This window comes from Mesoplodon mirus (assembly GCF_964341445.2).
Source record: "Mesoplodon mirus genome assembly, chromosome: 6".
Classification (NCBI taxonomy): Eukaryota; Metazoa; Chordata; class Mammalia; order Artiodactyla; family Ziphiidae; genus Mesoplodon; species Mesoplodon mirus.
In genome coordinates this window covers 51,559,031-51,576,629 of record NC_138982.1, presented here as the reverse complement: position 1 = coordinate 51,576,629, position 17,599 = coordinate 51,559,031, and positions in this window count along the sequence as shown.

Below are 17,599 nucleotides of genomic sequence, written 5' to 3'. Positions count from 1 at the left end.
ATTGTCCTTTCTTTATATTTTTCCAGTTCTTATTCCCCTCTAAATTGCCTTCACCATTATCTCTACATGTCTAAATCTAATCCTATGTCAAGGCACCAATCAAATGCCACCTCTCCTCTAAAGCTTTTCCACATCCTCCTGCTGGAAGCAATCTTTTCTGCCTCCAAATACCTACAGTGCTTAATCTACACCTCTCTAATGGCACTTCTCACTTTTTATGTTAAAATATTTTTTTCAAGAACACTTTTGACAAAAATGTAAACTCCTTAAGCAACGAATGTAGTGCCTTGTATATATTATGGCCCCAATTCATATGTAGACTTTTTAATCAATATTTTTTTTAAATTGAAGTATAGTTGATTTACAGTGTTGTGTTCATTTCTGCTGTACAGCAAAGTGATTCAGTTATGCACATATAAACATATCCTTTTTAAATTTTCTTTTCCATTGTGGTTTATCACAGAATATTGAATATAGTTCTCTGTGCTGTACAGTAGGACTTGTTGTTTATCCATTCTATATATAAAAGCTCACATCTGCTAATCCCAACCTCCCGCTCCATCCCTCCCCCAACCCCCTCCCCCTTGGCAACCACCAGTCTGTTCTCTATGTCCATGATTCTGTTTCATAGATAGGTTCATTTGTGTCATAGTTTAGATTCCACATATAAGTGATATCATATGATATTTCTCTTTCTCTTTCTGACTTATTTAAGTTGAGTATCTTATTAGAGGAGATAGATACAAAAAAATTACATTTTATCCTGGAAGTATATCGGAAAGAACATATGAATTAGAGGGAAGATTTAGATGGGCTATTCTGGTATAGACTAACAAATTGTTGTAGAACCCCTCCTATACAAGCTTTCTAAAATGACATTGGTCAGTCATTTATTCTTAGCCCTTTCCAAGATTCAAGTTGTTGTTGTTTTTTTAATGTCTGTGAATCCAAGTAGCATCTTAAAATATTCTTTGCTGTTTAAGACAAAAGCAAGATCATGTTAGAATACTTCTAGTTGACTTGTATTGATCCTTTAATATGTACTATATATTAAAAGCTTGTCATTAATTATCTCATTTAATTCTCACAGAAATCTGATGAGATCATATGATTTTCCCTGTTTTTCAGATGGGAACATTGAGGCACTGATATGTTGAGTAAATTGTACAGGGTTAAACAGCTAATGAATGGAAATCCCAGAAAGTAAGCCAAAGTAACTTGACACTAGAATCTATCCATTAAGTCAGTATACTACACTGCCCCTGGTAGAGAAGAAAGAATATTGGACTTGGAGTTATACAACTGTTTAATTCTGCCTCTATTATTTTACTGGTTGTGTGATTTTGAAAAATAATCACCTATCCTGTCTGAGACTCACTTCAATCTATAAAATGGTTAAAATAATACTGACCTGGCAGAGTTCTTAACAGAAATAAATAAAATAATATCTCTGTAACCCAACTCCAGGCTCCTTACCCTCAGAAGTAGCATATCCCTTTGGGGAAAAGAGGCTCTTCTCAACTTAATCCTAAATTCTTCGCTGCATGTTCCTTCCTAACTCCCACTCTCCGTGAGTCATCACTAACATCTAAGGCCTCCTGGAACATTAAAAAAATGGGACCCACTATAGCACATTCACAGCTATGTCCACCACTTAGTTCTACAGAGTATCAGAAGAACCTTTGAAATAAAAGTTTTTCTGTTTTCTGGTCAGATTCTTTGTGTATCCTACAGAACATTCTCCTATTATTTCTGTATGGAATGAGGGATGGAATCAGTGATCAGTATGAGGATGTATTAACCTCATGGCTAAGACTGAGAGATGAAAAGATTTCCTCTTTCAGTTATATATTTCAGTGTCTAGTACAATGCCTAACACATAACAGATGTTCAATAAATATCAGTTGTCTTTCCTTGCCCTAGAAGGAAAAGAGTGATGTGTAATATTGAAATATTAAAAAGGAAAAACAATTCTCACACTCTTGTTGACTTTTTATTTTGCAACTTGTTACAATCCAATGAAATGGGCACAAGACATAACCTCTATTGATAAGTCTCAGTGGCTTGAAAGTTTTTTTTTCCTTTCCTTGTTAATATACATTTGAAAATTCATTTGGATTAATATTTTAGTATTACTTAAAAACAAAAATTAATTTCCAGCTCACAAAGCCAAAGTGTTCATTTTTCAAGAAAAACCCAACATATCAATTTGTCCTTTATGGATTGTTCTTTGGTTGTTGTAACTAAAAACTTATCACCAAATATGGGGTCACCTAGATTTTCTCCTATGTTTTCTTCTGGAAGTATTTTAGCTTTGTGTTTTACATTTACTCTATCATTCATTTTGAGTTAATTTTTGTGAAAGATGTAAAATCTGTGTCCAAGTTTTTATGTTTGTTTGCATATGGATGTTTAGTTTGTCCAGCACTATTTGTTGAAAAGACTACCTTTTCTCTGTTGAATTTTTTTTTTTTGCTCCTTTGTCAAAGATCAGTTGAAAGTATTTGTTTAAGTCTATTTATGGGCTCTCAATGTATATAGTATCTAGATATCTATATATATCTATTATTTTACCAGTACCACACTGTCTTGATTACTTTAACTTCATAGTGAGTCTTGAAATCAAGTAGTATGAGTCTTGTTCTTCAGTATTGTGTTAGTGGTTCTAGGCTTTTTGCCTTCTCATATAAACTTTAGAATCAGTTTTTCAATATCTACAAAATAGCTTGCTGCAATTTTGACTGGTAATGTGTTAAAACTATAGATCAAGTTGGGAAGAACTGATGTCTTAATATCAAGTCTTCCAATCCTTGAGCATGGAACATCTATTTATTTAGATTTTCTTTAAGTTATTTCATCAGAGTTTTGTAGTTTTCCATATATAGCTCCTGTATAAACTTTGTTAGATTTATACCTAAGAATTTCTCTTTTTTTGGTTGAATATTGACTAGTACTAGTTTTCCTTATTTTCAAATTCCATTTGTTGATTGCTTGTATGCAGGAAAGCAATTGATTTTTGTGTATTAATTTCTTATCCTACAACTTTGCTATAATTACTTATTAGTTCCAGGAGATTTTTGGACAATTCTTTGGGATTTTCTGCATAGACAGTCATATCATCTAAACAAAAAGTTTTATTTTTTCTTTCCCAAACTCTAGACCTTTAATTCTTTTTCAGGTCTTGTTGCAGTAACTAGGACTTTCAGCACAATGTTGAGTAGGAGTGGTGGGAGAAAGTTCTTCCCTTGTTCCTGATCTTAGAGGGAAAGCAATCAATTTATCACTGTTAAGTACGATGTTAACTGTACATTTTCTGTACACGTTCCTTATCAAGTTGAGGAAATTCTCTTCTATTCCTAGTTTACTTAGGGTTTTTATCATGAGTGGAAAGATCTCATTTTTAAAGACTCAAAACTTTCCTCTTCACTTTTATTTTTCATCTCTGTATGTTTCCAAATTGTGCTTACTTATCCATTTTTATTTTTATACCCTTGGTTTCTAAAATGGTACAATTAAGCCATCTGGAGATTTTTTTAATAAGACTAACTAAATAGCTGGGATTTTGCCACCAGGTAAAATAAATGACTGAAATCATGTATAATAACATACAGTAGTTTATTATAAGTATCTCTAAGATTTGTTTGGGGAAAAACAATCAAGATGGAGCTTCTGGTTTTTACAAACATGATTTTCATCAAGTCAATGCTATAGAAATACATACATGGAATAACTTTGATATTGAGATTGTGAGAGTCAAATGATGAAAATAGTCTCCAAGTAAAAAAGCAAAGATTTCTCCTTTTTAAAAAGAGTTTACTGGGCTTCCCTGGTGGCGCAGTGGTTGAGAGTCCGCCTGCCGATGCAGGGGACACGGGTTCGTGCCCCGGTCCGGGAAGATCCCACATGCCGCGGAGCGGCTGGGCCCGTGAGCCATGGCCGCTGGGCCTGCGCGTCCGGAGCCTGTGCTCCGCAACGGGAGAGGCCACAGCAGTGAGAGGCCCACGTATAGCAAAAAAAAAAAAGAGTTTACTTATCCATGAGAAATAGCAGTCTAATAGTTTGAATGTAGAATTAAAATCAGAGTTGGGAGTTCCCCTGGTGGTCCAGTGGTTAAGATTCTGCGCTTCCACTGAAGGAGGTGCGGATTCGATCCCTGGTCAGGGAACTAGGATCCCACATGCCACATAGCGCGGCCACAAAAAAAATTAAAAAATTAAAAAATCAGAGTTCTAGCCCGGTTCATTCATTAAGTAGCTGTATAATCTTGGACAAATCATCTGACATCTCTCGAGTTCTATGGTCTCATTTGTCAAGTGCAATGACAATAACACGTAACACCAACCACCACTGTGTGCTCCTACCCCATAGTGTTAATTCAGGGCTAAAGAATATGGTGGATGTGAAACTGCTTATAATTTACAAGCACAACAGAAATGGAAAGCATTATTATTATTAGAAGTGTAAATTAGGAAGAAGGAGTTCTGACATTGTCTTATCAGATTTTTACACTTAAATTCTATCATTAATACAGTTACGTTTTTCTGGGATTTCAAGTTTTTAGGTGAACTTCACTGCTAGGGTAAAAATTATACAGGGTGATCAAGACACTAAAGGCTGAAGTTTTCAAACATATCACCAATTTCAAGTCTGGCCTGATTACACTAGCAAGAAAACACAGTTGGCATGTCAGTTTGTCTTATTTGATCTACTTTTTCTCCAGTCAAATGAGGTGACTGTCCATTTAGAACAGCTCAGAGTGATAGGTTTGAGTCAGAAGGTCAGAAATTCACCTGTGCTAAATGGTGTGGAAATAACCAGCTTTAGCTCTCCCCACTCTCGCAAGATATTTGACATAACAAGTTATTTGCAGAATCAGTTATCCCTTCACATAGCTGACACTGAGCTCCAACCATGTGCCAGGTACCATGCAGGAAATACAGAGATAAAAAGACAAGGACCCTGTGCACATATGTATCATGGTATACAACTTAGCAATAAAAGGGTAAAAACTACTACAGGCAACAATCTGGATGAACTTCAAGGAAATTATGCTCAGTGAAAAAAAGCCAATCTCAAAAGGATATCTACTACATGATTTCATGAAATAACATTCATGAAAAAGCATAATTATAGAGTTGGAGAACATATTAGTGGTTGCTAGAGGCTGGGGATGGGAGTCGAAGGGATGGAGTGACTATGAAGAGGTCAGATGAGGGAGTTTTGTGATGATGGTACAGTCTTGTACCAACTCTTGTCTTGACTGGAGTGGTAGTTATACAAGGCTAAACATGTGATTAAGTTGTACAGGCTACATAAACACACACACACACAAATGCATGTGTAAATGACGGAAGCTGAATGAGCTCTAGGGATTGTACCAATGTCAGTTTCTTGGTTTTTATATTGAACTACAGTTGTGTAAAATGCTAACATTAGGAGAGACTGGGAAGGGTGCACAGGACGTCCCTGGACATTTCTTTGCATCTTCCTGTGAATCTATAATTATTTCAAAATATGAAGTTCAAAAAAGACAAGATCCCCATAGAATATACAACACCAAGAGTGAATCATAATGTAAACTGTGGACTTTGGGTAATTATGATGTGTCAGTGTAGGTTCATCAGTTGTAAGAAATGTATCACTTTAGTGGGGGATGTTGATAATGAGGAAGGCTATGTGTGTGTAGGGGTAGGGGACATATGGGAAGTCTCTGTGCGTTCCTCTCAATTTTACTGTGACCCTAAAACTGCTCTTAAAAAGTCTTAATTTTTAAAAAATCAAAAGGAGAATATTTCGAGATGTAAAAATTATAAGAAATTTAAATGTTAGCAACCATAATAAAGTTTTATTGGAACACAAACACATATACACCCATACAAAGAGACAAGGTCCCTCCCCTCCAGGAGTTAAAAGTCAGGTCTCCTCAGTCTCCCTAGCTTGTAGAAATCAAAAATGTCCAGGAAAAGAAAAGCCTCAAATTTCAGTCCCTCCAGCCTGACCCTCTCAGGGTCTTACCCTGTTATTTCTGAGAGCCTTCAGGGATTCCTCCTCCCTCCTCAATCTCCATTGCTTACTAAGTCATCACCACTGCCTAGTTCTCAGATCTGAATGCCATCATCCCTGAGGAGCTCAGACTTTGTCCACAGAGCTACTAAAGGGATAGGCAACTGTCTTCTCCATCCCTCTTCACAGCCCAAACCTCTCCATATCCAAGCGATTGCCTTCTCACAGACCACTTCCCCTAGTACAAACCAGCGTGTGACATATACCCCCAAGGGTCCACCAATACCGCCACTTCACCAACCACACCTGCTTGTCAGTTCTTTAGGTTCCGATAGGAATGATAATGCCCAAAGTGAAAATAAAGTGCTTAACCAGAGTACCTAATTAGGGAAGGCATCCAAGAAGGTAGTGCTTGACTGAGACTTTAAGGTGAAGGAGAAACTCTCCAGGGAGAAAGGAGGCAAGAAGAGAATTCCAGGCAAAGGGAACCTATGTGAAAAGACACTGAGAAAGCACACTGTGGCCAAGAAAGAGAAATGGTGCATTAGTGGAACACTGATGTTGGTAGGAAGCCAAGGCAGAGGTGAGGACTGGAACCCAGCCACGATGATTTCCGAGGCCCAGGTTCCCCACGTCGCCACATGACTAATGAGCATGCTCAGACACAGCTACACGAGTACCGCCGTACTGTGTCACACCTCGGGCTTACACCCATCCTGAGATGTCACACCTAGGGCTGAGATCCATCCTAGAACTCAACCAGCCTGACTTCACAGGCTGTCCTCAGCATGGGAGCAGCAGTGAGATGACTGAGGCTGAGAAGGGGCTGTTTTTGCCCCAGTGCACTCACAGGCTGCCCTTAAGCTAAATGCATGTGTTTGTGTGCATCACCAGCTTTTCCTCTTGGCTTTGTGTCAGTTTCTGCTATAGACCCACCCTTTCTTCTGCACCCTATCCAAAGCTGCAAGGCAGAGCAGCAGGCAAGTGTGGTATTACAGAGGCACTGGGCTGAGAACCAGATGATCTCGGTATGAACCAAGGTTCTGCATCCCTTACAAGCTATGTGCATTTAGTAAGTTCATTTTACGAGCTTTGGTTTACCCACCTGTAAAAGGGGGATAAGAATCTACCACATAGAACTCTTGTTAAATTAAGCGAAGTACTATAAGTGAAAATGCCTTTCACAGGCCTTTGCCCCTAAGAGGTATGTTCTCATTTTTTTTTTAATTTTGCTTTTCTTTTTCTAATGGTAGTTCCCCTCCCTTGTTCAAGATCTAAGATTCTCATGTATTCTCTCACTACTGATCATATTTGAAATTCTCCTAAAGCAAACCTCTAAGACAACAATTCTAGTGCCAGTTGTTTCTTTGGGAGGAGAAAGGAATACCTGGTGGGGGGTGAGGAAGCTAATTAAGACTGGGCAGGAAGAGCAGCCTCTTTAGGTCACTGATGTAGAATCACACCAGGAAAACCCTAGAAGCCAGTGTAGAAGGACACTTCAGAGAAAGCAGGCATTTTTATCCAGTCACTGGTTAGGGGCGCTCCTGGTGCAGTAAAATGTCACTTCTTTATAGAACTTCTGTTCTGCTGAGCAGTCCTGAGAAAGCCCATAGGAAAAACACACAGTTGCTCATAACAGGAACTTGTGCAGTGAGATGGTAAGGGAGGGGATAAGGGTGAAGCACCAAGAACGAAAGGGTCTGAGAAACACACATGTCAGGTAATCAGTAGGTCTTAGTGTGTATATTTACCTTCCATCAGAAGAAAATTCATTAGATATTTAACAACTCTAATAGCAGAATTTCTGGCACACTTGGGTTGGGGGGTAACAGGTGTTTTATGGGGTCCTCCTGGAACCACATAATGAGGACACATTTTTTCCAGTAGGAGTAAGGCAAGCCTCCATCTGTGGCATCCATCTGCATGCATTAACCTACATCCAAAGTTATTATCACTTTCAAAAGAGTTTCTGATATGAACACAAGAAAATGTGGTTTATATCACAAAAGGTGACAATGTCCAGAGAAATGGATCTGGAAACATTTGTTTCCTGAGGGCATCTGTCTCCCCGCCTATAGATGATAGTCCCGGAGAGACAGTTTCAAGATCACAGGGAAATCAAACAGCTGTAGGGCAGAGCCTGAGGCACATTACCACCTGTGCTGGGCTGTAGACTCTATTAAGGCTCTGGAAACAGACAAGGATCTGGCAATAGCTCAATATCTGTGACACAGGTTGTAATGAATAATCAGGCACATTAATTTGTTTCCTCCAAATTATAAAGCTTGGTTTAACTCCTGGCTTCATTTTGGCCCAGACTTAGCATAATTTAGCTACGCAGGCCAGAAAAGAGTAGGCTGAATCCCTGAGGGGCAGATGGCATCTGTTCCTCTAATTTAAAGGAGGACGAAAAGTTAACAGTTAGGGGATGGTGGGGTGTAGCCCAGGGAAAACAGGACATTAGCTTGAAAGAAGTCAGGATCTGCTATTGTGAGTGCTGCTGAAGCAGCTCCTACAGGCCAGCAGATCTGAGCATTAGTCAGATAGGACTACAGAAGAGAGGGTGGGGAAGCACTCTCTGACATCAATCTCCCAAACCACAACTCTGGATAGTAAGCTAACAGTGTGTCAGGCTGTTAATGAACTTGGTCTGGCCATGGTGACAGAGTTCATTAGAGAACATTTATCCTCCACTCAAGAAGGAGAAAAATGACTTCGATAAAAACTATGCCAGCTCCACAGACACATGATCTTTATTAAAAAGGCATTTTCAGTAGTAAAATTCATTACATATTCACATAATTAATCTGGATCCACCTCTCCCTATGCTATATTATTTTTGGATAAATGCTAGTCAGCTTTAAGTAAAACAAATATGATCCTACAACTATACTGTAGTTGAAAATAGATGTAATAAAGAAGACAACCATATAGTTTGTTTATGTTTTGATTCTACTGGGTCAGTTTATAATCTATCCAGATCAAAGTCAAGGCCAAGCCTGCCTTCTGATGAATTGTTCTGCATTGCATGTATACTGATGCCCGTGGAAGAGTGAGCTAAAAGGAGAAGATTCTTCTCAGGCAACTAAAGTTTGTTACTTGTATGCTTTTTCTATCTTTCCCTTTTTATATTCTAGAAATACAGTGGAGGCAAAATTTGGAGACCAAAATAAATGAGAAAAAAAAGAGTGCATCGGGATCTGGCAATGTCTTGTAGAATCAAAACAACCTGAGTTAAAATCCTAGCGCCACCACTTTTAAGGGCAGAAAAGTTATTTAATTTTAAACCCTCTGAACCCAAGTTTCATCATCTATGAGACATGAATGAGAAAGCCTACATCATAGTGTTTTGAGGATTAATTGAGAATATGTTATTCACCTACAATGTGTTTAGTGCTTAAAGACAGTTAAGGAGCCTTCACTTCATGTTGTTCTGGATAACCAAATCAGTTTTATTTATTTATTCAATAAAGCTTTACTGGACATCTAGCATGGGCCAGATGTAAGTTTTTGGTTCTGCGGATATAGAAATGAACAGTATGGACGTGATCCTGACTGCCTTAAAGAAGGGAAGGTAGTCATTGAAAAAATATTTGCTAACAATTCATGAAGAATAGTGTATTGTTTTAAGCCAAATGATTAAAGATATAGTGATTTGTTATTATTTTTACACATAGAGTATCAGTAATGCTTCAATATAATATATTAAAATAATTTCATTTATACAGTATATATTGTTTTTTCGTTTTTCTTTTTTTCCTTTTCGACTTCAAGTGTACCAATTGAATTAATCATATTTCTCAGTTCATGATACATTCTCATTATAAGTACATACAAGGCTTATATTTTTTCATTTAATCCCTATCAATACTCCTATTCCTCTCTTCATCATAGGCACTCACTCTAAAGTATTTAATATGTGTCCATTCATCCCACTTCTACACATTCATTTAGAAATATATGTAATTCTTAAAATATACGTAGTAGTGTTGTTCATATGTGATATACAAAAAAGTATTATGTTATAAATAAGTTGTTTCTTTGTTCACTTAATACTGTTCTCTCTTCTAGAGAGAAGTATTCCTGTCTTCACATAAATCTAACTTATTACCAAGTGCTGCTTAGTATTCCATAGTATGCACAGATCACATTTTATTTACAGTATCTGTTCCCCTAGCGGTGGGCACCTGAGTTGCTTTCCTTCCTTGCTGCTATAAGCAATTTGACAAATAAATATCATCACACATATATCCTTATGAATCTGCTAAAGAGTTTTTTGGTGTATACACGTAACCAAGCATCAGATTTTACACACTTAATGTCACAGATAGATTGCTGTATCATTTTCCAATCCCCCATATCCTTGCCAAGGTATGGCATTATTTGATGTACTAATATTTATGTCATCCGATGGTTATAGAGTAGTATTTCACTGCTTTTTAAATTTACATTTCTCTAAATAATTGTGATATTGCTCATATCTTAATATTATTATTAGGTTAATTATATCCCTCAGTTCATGGCAGATAGACATTCCATCCTTTAAATACCACTGCCCATACTTCTATGAGGTTTCCTGCCATTTCTTACTGATTTGTAATTACCTATATGGTTTAGATGTTAGTATTCTTCGTCTGTTTTACACTTTGCAAATCACTGCTCTTGGTTTGTCATCTTCTGATAATTTTGCGTGTGGACTATATTCATTGACTATAATCCATGTTTCAATGTAATTAAATTTTTCACCTTTGCCCTTTATGTTTTAAGCTCTGGCCTTGTTCAAGACATTCTTCCCCGCCTAAAAATAAACAGAGAATATCTGTGTATTCTCAAACATTGCCTTCTATTACTTTTATATTTTTACTATCTGCTTTTGGAAATTATTTCAAATAGATGTGTTTTTACATATGATATGAGGTAAGGATTCAACTTTTTTTTCATTATAATGAGCCAATTCTCCTAACATCATCTGTAAAATCTGAGATAATCTATGAGATTAGTTAGACAACTTTCCCTTTTATTTCTATTTCCTAAAAACATTTCCATAAGTTAGAAACTACATCTTTCTTGTAAGTTTGGTTCTCATCTGTGGAATATGCTGAATGTGGAGGCTATAGGTTATGGATCTAGCCACATCTCCTTCTTCTTAGGCCAATTTTAGAATTTTATACATTTCCAGAAATGTATCCATTTCCTTTCATTTGATCTTATTGGCATGCAGTGATTCACTAAATTCTTTTTATTTATTTTAAGTTTATTTTTTGTTGTGATAATTTTCCTTCTTTCATTTTGGACTTCAAGTATTTTCATCTTTTTATAAAATTAGTCTTGCCATAGGTTGATATCTCTTGTTTGCCTTTTTAATGGTCTTATTTATGCACTCTTATAAAATATTTTAAACTGAAGGGCAGAAAAGCATCTCACGTCAACATATGCAGGATTCAGCTGAAATAGTATTTACAGGAAAAGTTATAGTTTTGAATATATTTATCACAAAATAAGAAGGACCAAAAATTTGAACTGAACATTTAACTCAAAGGAACAATAGAGCAAACCCAAAGAAATAAGAAGAAAAAACAATAAAATTGATAACAAAAATCAATGGATATAGAAAGACAACAAAAAATAATGAAAATCAACAATTCATACTTTTTCAAATGCTTTTACATATACGACATTTCTTGGGGCATGACTTTAAACTACAGACCAGCAATTGGACTTTTAAAAAAAAAAGCTCAGATTTTTGTTATTTGCTTTCACTGTTTTGTTTTTTTTATACTTCAATCAGCAAAAGGCAAAGTGAAGCTTTATTACTGTTCTTGTTGAAAGACAGTATAGAATACTTGTTCAAAACGGTAGGCTCGGGCTTCCCTGGTGGCGCAGTGGTTGAGAGTCCGCCTGCCGATGCAGGGGACACGGGTTCGTGCCCCGGTCCGGGAAGATCCCACATGCCGCGGGGCGGCTGGGCCCGTGAGCCATGGCCACTGAGCCTGCACGTCCAGAGCCTGTGCTCCACAACGGGAGAGGCCACAACAGTGAGAGGCCCGCGTTCCACAAAAAAAACCAAACAAACAAAACAAAACAAAACAAAACAAACGGTAGGCTCTATGTTCAACCTGAATAGTTTCAATGTTTGGCTCTTCCACTTCTTTGCTGTGTAATCTCAGGCTCTCTAAGCCTCAGTTTCCTCATTTGCAACACAAGGAGCATAATGGTTTCTACCTCAGAGAGCAGTTATAAGAATTAAATAAGATAAAGTAGTATATAATGTGCTTAGCATAATGTTCAGTAAAATGTTAACTCTCTCTCTGTGGGTCTTAGTAAACTGTATCATATTTAAATACCCCCTTTCATGAAAAAGAGAATCTTGGACAAACTAAGAATGTATGCTTGAGTATTAATTTTAATTCTCTCATAAATGTTATAGCACTGTGTAAATAAGAATATATCCAAATCCAGTCTTCAAGTGGTGTAAGGCAGCTTCAAACCATAGGTGAGAAATTCAATGACAAAGAGCTGATGCGGAATGATCTCAGAGTTTTATCCACAATAAGTAGACAGTGTAATGAGAAATAACACAAAACGGCTCTAGTCAACATGGAGTGTTGAGAAATTGAAAGGGAAAGCTTTTTAGAGTAATTGGAAAAGAACTACACACCTACAAGGGCAAGTAGAGATCCTCCCTTGGTTGATTTTCCTTTGAGCAGTGTTTTCTAAAGATTATTCTCAAGAAAAGGTAGAACAAGACAGATAGAAAATTTGGGAAATAAGACAGCCCACAGAATAGGTCACAGCGCTGTTCTTTACTGGCCCAAGGAGCGGGCTTTCCAGAGAGGCAAGGAGGGTTCAGGCCCTGGCATCCAAGCAGCATCAGCTAAGAATGCCCTGCTAGGCCTTCAGTCCCAGAAAGCACACTTCAGAGGCAGATGCCTCAGTCCTCTGAGACTTTCTCCACAGCCCCATGCTGGAAAGTTCTTTTTGTAAAGCACAGGAGCCAAGCCTTCTTGAATTTTACAACCTGCCATCAGAATTCACTTTCTTTACAGGAAAAACAGGTCTGCATCCCGGCAGCTGTCAGTCCCTTTAACAGGAGATGGAAGAGTAATGAAACCAAGTGGGACTGGCACATTCTCCATAAAGGAGGCCCACAAAAGGCATATTGTTACCTTTTTGAAAATGGCAACAATCGTCTCATATCCAGACATGTAAATATACTACAAACATGATAAAAGCAGGCTTACATGTAAACATGATCTAGAAAAGTGCCAACTAAGACCTCAATTATATTACATTAATATAAATGGGAATCTCTGTATAATTTCTTCTGAGACATCTCCATGGTCTACTAAACGTGAATGAAACTATTTCTGACAAATAAACTCCAGCAGAAATGAAAGTTAAGAGTTTCAGAATTGGTTCTCCAGGAACAGGCAAGTTCTTTTCTTTAGTAGGTTAATAAGCATTAATGCTAATAAATGCTGAACTGAAATGATATTCCTATAAAGTGGAAATGATCACCTGAGAATTCATCTGAATAATGGCATTATAGCATATGTCAAGAATGTGTTAATCAGTCTAACAGAAAAGGGGACCATCTTGAGGAATGCTGTACTCACCTCAGCCAATATTCTAAGTCTCATGTGTGAAGCTTAAATAGCATATTTCAAAATGATTAAAACGTGCCATCCTTGAAGTAACAGAGACAAGAAGCAGGCACAGCTGAAGAAAAAAAAAGGTGCTCAGTGAAACTCAAATGTAAACTGGGCCTCTCATAGTTTGCACTGGCTGAGCATCTACTGTGTGCTGGCCCTCTGCTTGCCTGCCAGATGCTCTCAGTCTCTCAGTCCCTCAGCTGTCACTCCATCCCTGCAAAATGCAAAAAATGAGACTCACAGGGTGGAAGCAACTTGCCCAAGGCCACACAGCCAAGATGTGGCAAGGCACTTACTGATTCCAGAGCCTACATACCTTCCCTCCTGCTCTGATGCCCCCAAAAAGGCCCCACACCACATATGACAGGCCTCTGAATTCATTTTTCCAGGCTCCCAAGGTTCACGTCTAATTGCTCTGCATCCTTTGTAAGATGACATAAGTGTTGTTTTAGTTGCTAGTCCTCAGTCACTTCAGCTTGGATTCAAGGTCTCTTGCTCTCAGCCTATGGCTTTACCTTTGGAGGTGGAGTTACCTGGGAACAAACCCCACCTCTGCCCCTATGTGACATTGGTCAAGCTATATTATCTCTCTAAGCCTTGTGTTTTCACCATAAAATGGGGATAGCTATACCTACTTCATAGGAGTCCATTTTAACATGAGGTAACTTAGCACATAGCAAGCTTTCCAGCAATGCATGAAGGCTGCCATCGTGATAATGGCCTGTCATCAGCTATGCTTTTGCTCATAATTAACATTTTGTTCTATACTTTCCCAAGTCTCTGACCTTGGCCTGGCCCCATTTTGCCATTACTTTTGTCTTGGAACTGGTACTTTAGAATCCAATCGTACATGGAAATAGTCCAGGAAAGCAAAATAAGGAAAGCAAGAGAAGAAAAATAAGACGATGGGAGGAGAAACAGTCATCATTGGCTTCAAAACTTAAGATCTTGTCAAAAAGATATCATTTTTCCAGCCCATTTCTCAAACTTCCAAAGTGTGCACTTTAAAAAACAGGTTTTCCTCATAATATCACCAGTAAGCTGCTAGTCTTTTTATCCCTGAGGAGTTTAGTCAAAGCCATCTGTTCATGAGTAATAAATAGACCTTTATTATTGAATCAGGACAAAGTCACCCCTTCTTTATAAGCTTCTACCCTTTTCTCTGGCACCCAATTGGAAAACCCACCTTACCAATTACTCCAGAGGACTTTTCTAGCTCTTGTGCTGATCCCTTTCTTCCACTGTTTTCCCTTTCCTGTGAACATCTGTGTCACATTCTCCAGCAATGGTTTAAAAGCTGAGTTTCTTCTCTGATTAACTGATGTATGGTTGGTTACCTCCCAATCTAAATGGAATGTATGCCAGACAATGAAAGGAAAGCCCAGAGGGCCATGCCTTCTGCTTTTGTTGCTTCACCCCAAGCCTCCTATAGCTAGTACCATAGTGTGCACATAGTATATTTCTCAGTAAATGATGCTCAAAATAATGATAAAATTAAAGGACTGTTCAGACAACTATACCAAAGGCTTATGGTATGCCCATAATGTTATCTTCCTGAATTAGGATGCCCTCACTAAGTCTGGCATGCACAGTGCTGAGTGAACAGGAATCATGCCTGGAAGACAGCTCCCACCCCATCGGACCACTGTGAATACCAAGTTACTTCTTCAGGCAGATGCAAGAGCTTGGGCCTCAACAGAAATCCAATACTGAAATGAAGGGCACTCAGAAGTCATATCTTTCCTTCTGGTCCCTCTTCCTGCTAAAAAAGCTTTGCAAAGCAATGAGCTAAAGGTGTTTTTAACATTTCAAATAGCGAAGTCAGTTCATCCATGAAGCATTAACACTGGAATTCTGTGCATGTTTCCAGAATGGAGGCCAGATCCAATGTGACAACTGCCAGGTGAAAATCACAGAAGCATAATATTATGCAATTTGATTTCAAGGCAGAATGTTCTAAATCCTCAGGTTGCCAGACAGGCAAAACATCTGTGAAGAATAAACCCACACTTAGACATGGGGTCCCTCAGATTTAAATATTTGGATGAATATTATGAACTCTGAAAGTTAAAGCCCTCAACATGTTCCTAAAATCTATCATTCTTAAAGTTTAAATTTCTCCAAATAGCAATATTAGTTGTTTGATGTAAATCTCACAGAATCTTGAAAGCTTAGATCTAGGATATTCATGAGACATTATATGATGAAACTCCCTTTGTTTATAGTAAAGAAATTGAAACTTAGAGGAACATAATTTGTCTAAGCTCACCCAGTTAGCTAATATCAGAGCCAATATGTGGTCCCAAGTTGGTCAGTCCCTAGGTTCCATAGCTCAGCTGATCTGCACACTCAGATCCACATGGGCTTTGTGAGCGAGCTACTCAACTTCTGTTGGAATGAGTCATTCCTATTTCATAGGGAAGTTATGTTAATTAACTGAGACAGTGGATGCAGCATATGGCCCATGATAGTACTATATAAATGGTAGCTGCTGCTATCATCATTATCATTAGCGTTATTATCCAACGTACAATTTAAGTCTCACACAATTTCCTGTCATGAGTAAGTCTAGTTGTATTTTTAGGAGACCCCTTCTGAGCAGTTGATGGAGCCTGGAATTGATGTTTCCATCAATTAGCTAGGGTTCCAGCAGGTCTGGCACTAGTCTCTTACCAAGCTGCAGCCTTCCTTCTAGCCTACATGAGAGCCTTATGGCCATGAGAATAAGCACAGCTTTTGAATCAGAGAGTTCTGAGTCTTGATCCAGTTCTGTCACTTATTTTACTGAGCCTCAGTTTTCTCCTTTCTTAAGTGAAGATAATAGTACCTGTATTACAGAGTTTGTAGAGAAGACTAAACAAAATAATATAGTGATGTCGCCAATATGGCAAAGTAGATCATTCCTACCTTCACTCCCTATCACAAGAAGAACAACTAACAACTATTCAAGAACAAGACACCACTGAGAGAAACCTCAACACAGGGGTGAGGGTGTAGCACCCCCCTGCACTGCAGAGACCAAGAGAGACTATATTAGAAGGGTAAGAGAAGCAGCTACACATTGACTGCATTGTCCCTCGCCCAGGCCAGCATAGCACCACATGGAGAGATCTCCCCTGAGCCTCTGGTTCCTCCAGTGGGAAAAGAGAACCCAGGGGGACAACCAGCATTGAGGTCACTTTGTGGGAGCCCCTACTCTGATTTTACACCATAGGGATTGCAAAGAATCTTCTAGCTCAATCTCTGGGAATCTGACTGTGACGGAGAAGCGGGGAGGGGCTTGCAACAAACAACACAGGAATCTTAGCAGACTGAGTTCACACCTGCAGTGCCCAAGTAGTGATCCCAATCAGTGACTCTGCTCATCTTCAGAACCAAATCCGGGGCACACTCTGACCAGGGAACTTGGCAGGATGCTGATCTGCCTTATTCAGATCCTCAAATGAGGAGTTTTGCCAGCCCTAGAGCCTGGTTTGCTCGTGTCCAGGCAAAGAAGCTGAGACACAGCCCCATCTACTGTGGAGAATGTCTTCTGGCCCCTTATGACCAGAAGGGCTGGTGGCAAGTCCTAGAAGTTGTGTGGCCCAGTGGTGCTCCAGCCAGCAGGTGGTCAGGCAGAGCTGACTGCCTCCAGAGCAAAGCCAGTACCAAGCGTGGAGGGTTCACATGCTATGCACAGGATTAATTCATAGCCAAGGCTTAATGTAGCTCCTGGAAACTTTCCCAACCAAAGAGCCTATTGGAAACTGAGAGCAGCCTAGAGCAGCCCCTCCCCTTCGTGCCCTGGCAGAGGAGCTGAGATATAGTCCCACCGCTGTGAAGAATGTCTTCAGGCCCCATCTGACCAGAAGGGCTGGTGGCAACTCCCAGAAGCTGTGCAGCCAAGTGGTTTTCAAGACAAGAGAAAGGCAGGAAAGCTTATAGTTTGCAAAGAAAAGCCAGTG